This window comes from Lygodium microphyllum, chromosome 22 (genome assembly GCF_053477565.2).
Source record: "Lygodium microphyllum isolate KBCC chromosome 22, Lygodium_microphyllum_v1.1.10, whole genome shotgun sequence".
Classification (NCBI taxonomy): domain Eukaryota; kingdom Viridiplantae; phylum Streptophyta; class Polypodiopsida; order Schizaeales; family Lygodiaceae; genus Lygodium; species Lygodium microphyllum.
The window spans coordinates 6334772-6340859 of record NC_141156.1 but is presented as its reverse complement, the minus strand read 5'-3'; the positions used below and the strand labels follow the sequence as shown (position 1 = coordinate 6340859).

Here is a 6088-nt window from a genome sequence, read left to right as displayed (position 1 = left end):
TTACAGGGAGTGGATCTAGTGGTTTTGGTGCCACAAGCAGTAAGTTAGGAGAAGGTGCTCCCCTTTCTTCCATAAGGCAGTCTACATCAAGTGCAGGAGGTGTAACCTCACCATCCCCTATTCCTAGTGTAAATCCAATTTCCGTCATGATGCAGCCCATTGCAATTCCTGTAGGAACGATGGATTTGCCAGCTCTAGGTTACCCGATACCCATTTTTAATGGGCTAGTTGAGGAAGATGCGGAACTCCACATTAGGGAGTTTCAAAAGCTGATGTTTAACTATCGCATCCAAGAAGAAGGAAATTTAATGATGTTCTTCAACATGACTCTCAAAGGAAGAGCTGCCATATGGTATCATGGTTTAGAAGCCAGAACCATATTGAATATTGATTCATTTTATGGAGCTTTTCGAAGGGAGTTTGCCCTTGAAAGGGGTGGGCAATATTGGTTGCGTGTACTCAACGTGACCCGCCAAGAACCACACGAGGATATTTGTGCTTATGCGAAGAAACTAAAAGAGGTTTTCCGTAAGTTGGACACCTCTATTCCTATCCTCGCAGCTGCCCAATTGCAATATTTTCTGCATGGTTTGGACTTTAATATCTAGTTGCAGTTGAGTAGTGTCCCTTTGGGGGATATAGATACTACCATTACACGAGCACAAGAAGTGGAATCCCGACTACAAGCAGCCTACGCCTCTCGAGGCAATCCGAATATGGGTCTAGCATTGAGAAATAATATGGCGATGGCCAATGGCAGTAGTAGCCAAGGGATAGCGATGGCTAATCCTAATGGGAAAGGGAACATGATGCAGAATGTGCCTTTATTACCAGCTCCCCCTAGCAAGTCGATGCCTACGGGTAGTCAAATGGCTCCAAATGGTGGAGCTCAGGCAGTTAATCCTAATACCATGCCTGTGGTTCAACAACCAGTGCCTAATCGAATTGTTAGGCCGCTGGAACGACAGGGAAATGATCAAGGCTACGAGTCCAGCGCTTCCAATGTTCTTGGCGTAGCCACTTTTGAGGAATAACACTGAAACATATCATCTATCCACAACTCCAAATAGTTGACATACAAGACAGCTTGCAAAACCACATCCCCCACATACCAAGCCATATCTACATCATCGGAAATCAACAGATCTCTTTGTAGATACATGTAAGACAGCAACATGGTATCTGTCATCACAGAATCTTCAAACACCATATGGACCACTTCTATCAGCAACTTAGGAGACCAAGCCCCACTCCAACCATCCTCTAGAAGAGGAAGATCCATAATTGAAAGCTTCATATAGAAGGCCAAATTCTGCAACTGATAGTGGACAAAGAAAGAATGTTCTGGAGGAACATACTCCGAAAGTGCTCAAATGTAGACCATAACAAATCCATCTTGGACTGTAATCTTTTCACTTTATCTTGAAACAAGGGACACAATGTGGCTTGTTTTTGGAGAACTGCCAAGTCTTGCTTAGAGATAAAAGGAATAATAGGAACATTGGGGCTTGGAGAAATGGGCCGTGACTGTGCCAATTAGTCTTGCAGCTACTTAATCTGGGAAGCTTGTGATTCCATTGTATTATGAGCAGTCTGTAAGGCTAACTATTTTGCATCTAACAGAGTCTGAAACTGTTGAGCTTCTTTAGACATGCTCTCTTTCTCCTCAGAGACTCTAGTGACCTTTGACTGAGCTTCTATAAAGTGAATCTTTAAAGAAGATATTTCTTCTCTCTGGGTCTCAATCATTTGGGTCTGCTGCTCCATCTGCTTAAACAGATATGCAAGTGTCTTTAGCAGAGGCTAACTCAGAGGCTGCCTTATGCAATTGGTCTTTGGACTGTATCAATTCTTCATGGAAAGAAGCATACAACTGTTGAACACAAGCTGTCACACTGAAAGTTCAATCGAACTCTGGATGTCATTACAAAGGAATAGAATATCATCTCCTAATACTAAACTGTTCAGTGAAGGGACTAATATTTCCAAAGAACCCTCTCTATGTGCCCTAAATAAATTGTTACATGTGAGGTAGGTAGAGAGGTCACTGCCAGATGTAGCAAGAATTGTGACTAAAAAAATGACTGAGGGAGTTTTATCTGCCACACACTTCAAGCGCTTTCCGCTGAATGACCAGTGGAGGGGGGGAATCAAGATCCTCTATGTTAATAGGTTCTGATTCTTCTGAAGGTGGAGGGGGAGGAAGTGGATCAGATAGAGGAGGTGGAAGCACACCCTTCTTTAGGCCCAAGTATGTCAAGAAAGCATACAAGTAGGAACCATGGGTGACATTTGTGACATTTCCTCTAGTTACTTTCACAAAATGTTCGTCCATCTTTGTAAGTAGGTAAGTACTCCAATCAATGGCTACCCCTTTTAACACCATCCTAGAAGTTGTGAAGAGTTCTTTGGATAAATAATGAGATGATGTTTTGGCAGGCATACACCTATCTTGGAGAAACTGGTAGACTAGCTTCCAAAGAGGATCACTGATCATGGAAAAAGATACTCCTGAAGTGTTTATCACTTTCTTGACATCCAGAATCTCTTTGGTCTACTTCTGTAACAACTTGAAAATCTCATCGTTGGAGAATAATTGTCTAGCTGTAACAAAGGGCTCTCCTTTGTAGGGAAGAGCCAAAGCTTTCCCCAACCCTTGGGGTGTCAATACCATGGAAGCACCATGAACTAGGCCCGACTTCTTGCTGTATGATGCAAGGAACTCATCACACAGGGATGGATCATTTGGAATCAATGGGAATGAAGCAACCACGAAAGTCGCAAGTCTTTCTTTCACTATAGGCTCAAAAGCCAGTAGGGAAGAATAATCCCTACTGATCAACGGGACATACTAGATAGGAGGAAGAGTGTGAGGTGCCATTCAGATGGAAAACACACATATCACAAACACAGAAAATCACAAAGAATGCCTCCAAAACAACCAAAATAGCTATAAAAAAGAAATCAATCAAAAAGAAGGACACACACATAGACGTAACTAACCAATTTGCCACCCCAAACAACCCACATTCTAGAAAAAATTTGGCATGATCTCCACACATGCGACCGAAAACTTCATACGATATAACAAGCAGGGATCCAAAATCTCGTATTAGGGACAAAAGAAGAAAAACTACAAACCGTACCGGTAATCATAGCACATAAGCAAACCATAATACCATAAAAATCTAATCAGGACCTGACCATAACCTTGACCAACAATTTCAACTAAGAGGACTTTACACACTGTCGAAGGGTTTTCGACAGCAAAGTCGTGTCTACAAAAGACCTTGATAAATTTCAAGATGAAAGATCAATCAAGCACATTTAAAATTCATTCAATGTACCCTCAAGTCATGAGTGTACTGTTCTTAATATTTACTGCTATCTACTGTTGTTAAAACAGAGTAACCAAAAGCAGTATCTCTTTGTGATTTTCTTTTAGTAAAGAATTGCAGTCCTGTCAGTGTTATGTAACAGTCCTTCCTTTGAACAATCCTTCAGCAGGCCACCTCCTTTTCTCTGTTGTACTGTGCTCCACAAAAGCTATGATGCTGATGAAAAAGATAATGCAACCTGCCAATAACTAAAGACAAATAGAGAACCAAAGGCTTGCTGCAATCTCTAAATATGAAGTTCGTTGAGTTATTGCAATGAGGTCCTCATTTGTGGCACTAAACATGTTATAAGTTTAAAGGCTCATATAGTAGGTGATCCATCGAGTGCTTCTATGAAGGAGCTGTAGACTGGGGAGCGTGAAGTACTGACAAGTCTTCGTAGTTCACGTGATGTTGATCAATAGCATTTCTGGACCTCAATGCATGAGCAATTTGACTCAAAACAGATCACCTGAAGTTCTGCTGTAATTCTTGAATGAGCACAACTATTAGTAATGGGCAAAGATAAGTTTTACTGCTGCGACTCTTGAATGAGCAGCAGAACAAGTTAGAGTGACCCCAACTTATCTCTCTCTCTGCACTTCCATCAAGGGTGGGAATTAGGTAGATTCTCTGGTTAATTAAAAGGACATCTGTCACAATGTATGACAGCATCACTCATCATCATCGAAATTAATGAGAAATAATCGTATGAATCTGTGCTTTGTTCCCAGTAGTTTACAGTGTAAACTTTAGCTTTGACATACGCAATAATATTAGCTATTGCATAAGCTTCTGTCTTCAATCCAATACTCTCCCTTTCATCATTGTGGGTTCCTTTTCTCCTATCCTGAACTTCATTGTTCTCTTTCCAGGTGCAGCGGTTTCAGTTGGGGACCTGTATAGTGTGGGAGTAATCTTGCCTCGGCTGAATTTGCATCCTTGGCATGCAACATGGGAGGCGCCAGGGCAGAGGCAGATCGAAATGAAATGTAATAAATACAAAGCCACACGAGCACGGAATATTGCAAAGAGGAAGCTTGCCGCCCATGATTATAGTGGTGCCCTCAAGTTTCTTCAGAAAGTACAGCAGCTGTTCCCAGGTCTCGATAATCTTGCACAAATGTTTGTTATTGTGAATGTCCACATTGCAGCTCAGAAAAAGATCAATGGAACCGAGGTAGATTGGTATGGCATAGGGCTTATGACATCCTTGTCAAAAAGCAGTATAGAAGGTTGGCTCTTTTTCTTCATCCGGACAAGAATAAATTTCCAAGAGCAAAGTCCGCTTTTAAGCTGGTTGGAGAAGCATCACAGATCTTGTCGGACAAACAACAGAGATCTGTTCATGATTCCAAAAGGGCAAAACCTGTAGAAAGGACGAATAAAACAGCTCAGAGCCAGCAGCATCCCCAAGGAACTCGGCAGTATTCGCAAGCATCCTCACAGCATGTTTCTTCTAGCTTTGTGACTGCATGTCCATCTTGTCAAGGTAGATTTCCAATGATTTTGTAAGGATACACACATCCTTAACCTTCACGAGTAGTTCAATGATGCCGAAGTCATTCTACCGATCTATGATTGGTATATTCCTTTTCCTCCCCTCTGTTTCTCTGGTTTGGTTCCTCCTCTTCAATCCTCGTCTTTTCCATCCTTCGAAGTTGCAGAGCTCCCGATTGGCGAAAAATCTTCCCTTTTCCTTCCATAGCTCTCTCCGTCCTTCTGATTCGCAAGCTTTTTCTTTCCCCCCAAAAAGCCCCATTTGAAAATAGCCATCCGTTTCAAAATTAGCAGACGGGCTTGGCTTTTTCTTCACATCAATGGGCTTCCCAACAATAACATGCATCAAATGACAAAAAGGTATAGGGAATCCAAAAATTCCCCAAAACATAAGTGGCACAAAGCGAAGCAGTACAGATCTGATTGTATACCCTGCCCTTGGGTTTCCACCACTTGTAAACATGGGTCTGCCCAAATATAAAACAAGGCACTAAAGGAGCTCCTGTCTCAATTGCTACACGTATGAAACCAACTCTCTGCTTCAGATAAGCTACCTCACGGTCATGTTCCATAAAGAGCATCTCTCTAACACCTCCAGGAATTAGAACACAGCTACAACTGTCTTTTAATAAATCGCAAAGAACCTTTCTTGAAGCAGACACTAGTCCCAACCAAGTCCATATGTGTCTTAAAATAGGAGTCCTAAAAACCGCACTGCTTGCCAGACCCTTAACTTTTCAACTGCAGAAACCTCCATTGCAAAATCCAAGGTAGATGGTAATTGATCTTCTAGTGCTTCTGAAACTGATCCAAACTTCCCAAACATATCCATTACTATGCTTCCAAACTTCTCTCCACTATACTCGCATGCAGAAAATAAATGTAAACACAACGACTAAGTATGTACAAAGTAACAAATGTCACACACACAACATTTTGGTGGATTCTACACCTCGGATGCGCAGTAGTACGATATCCACCCCCGCTAATCCTGCGCATCCTCCGGATGGGCCAACTACCCATGATCATTATCATCAAGATCCATGAACAGATCAATCTCTTCATTGTGTATTTTGGATATATCAACAAGATTATCTATCATATCATCTGTATCTTCTATTGAAGTTTCTTCTTGTTACTCTTCTCTTGCAAATTCTTCCAATGCATAATCCTCATCATCTCTTTTCTTGAAAATCTTAATTCTTTTTCTT

At 41.5% G+C, this 6088-nt stretch overlaps 1 pseudogene; it reads right to left on the bottom strand.

Moving 5' to 3' along the window:
* Positions 1-1605: 1605 nt before the first annotated feature.
* LOC148016853 (diacylglycerol O-acyltransferase 2 pseudogene) lies at positions 1606-5876 on the bottom strand (annotated as a pseudogene).
* Between the last annotated feature and the right edge of the window lie 212 nt (positions 5877-6088).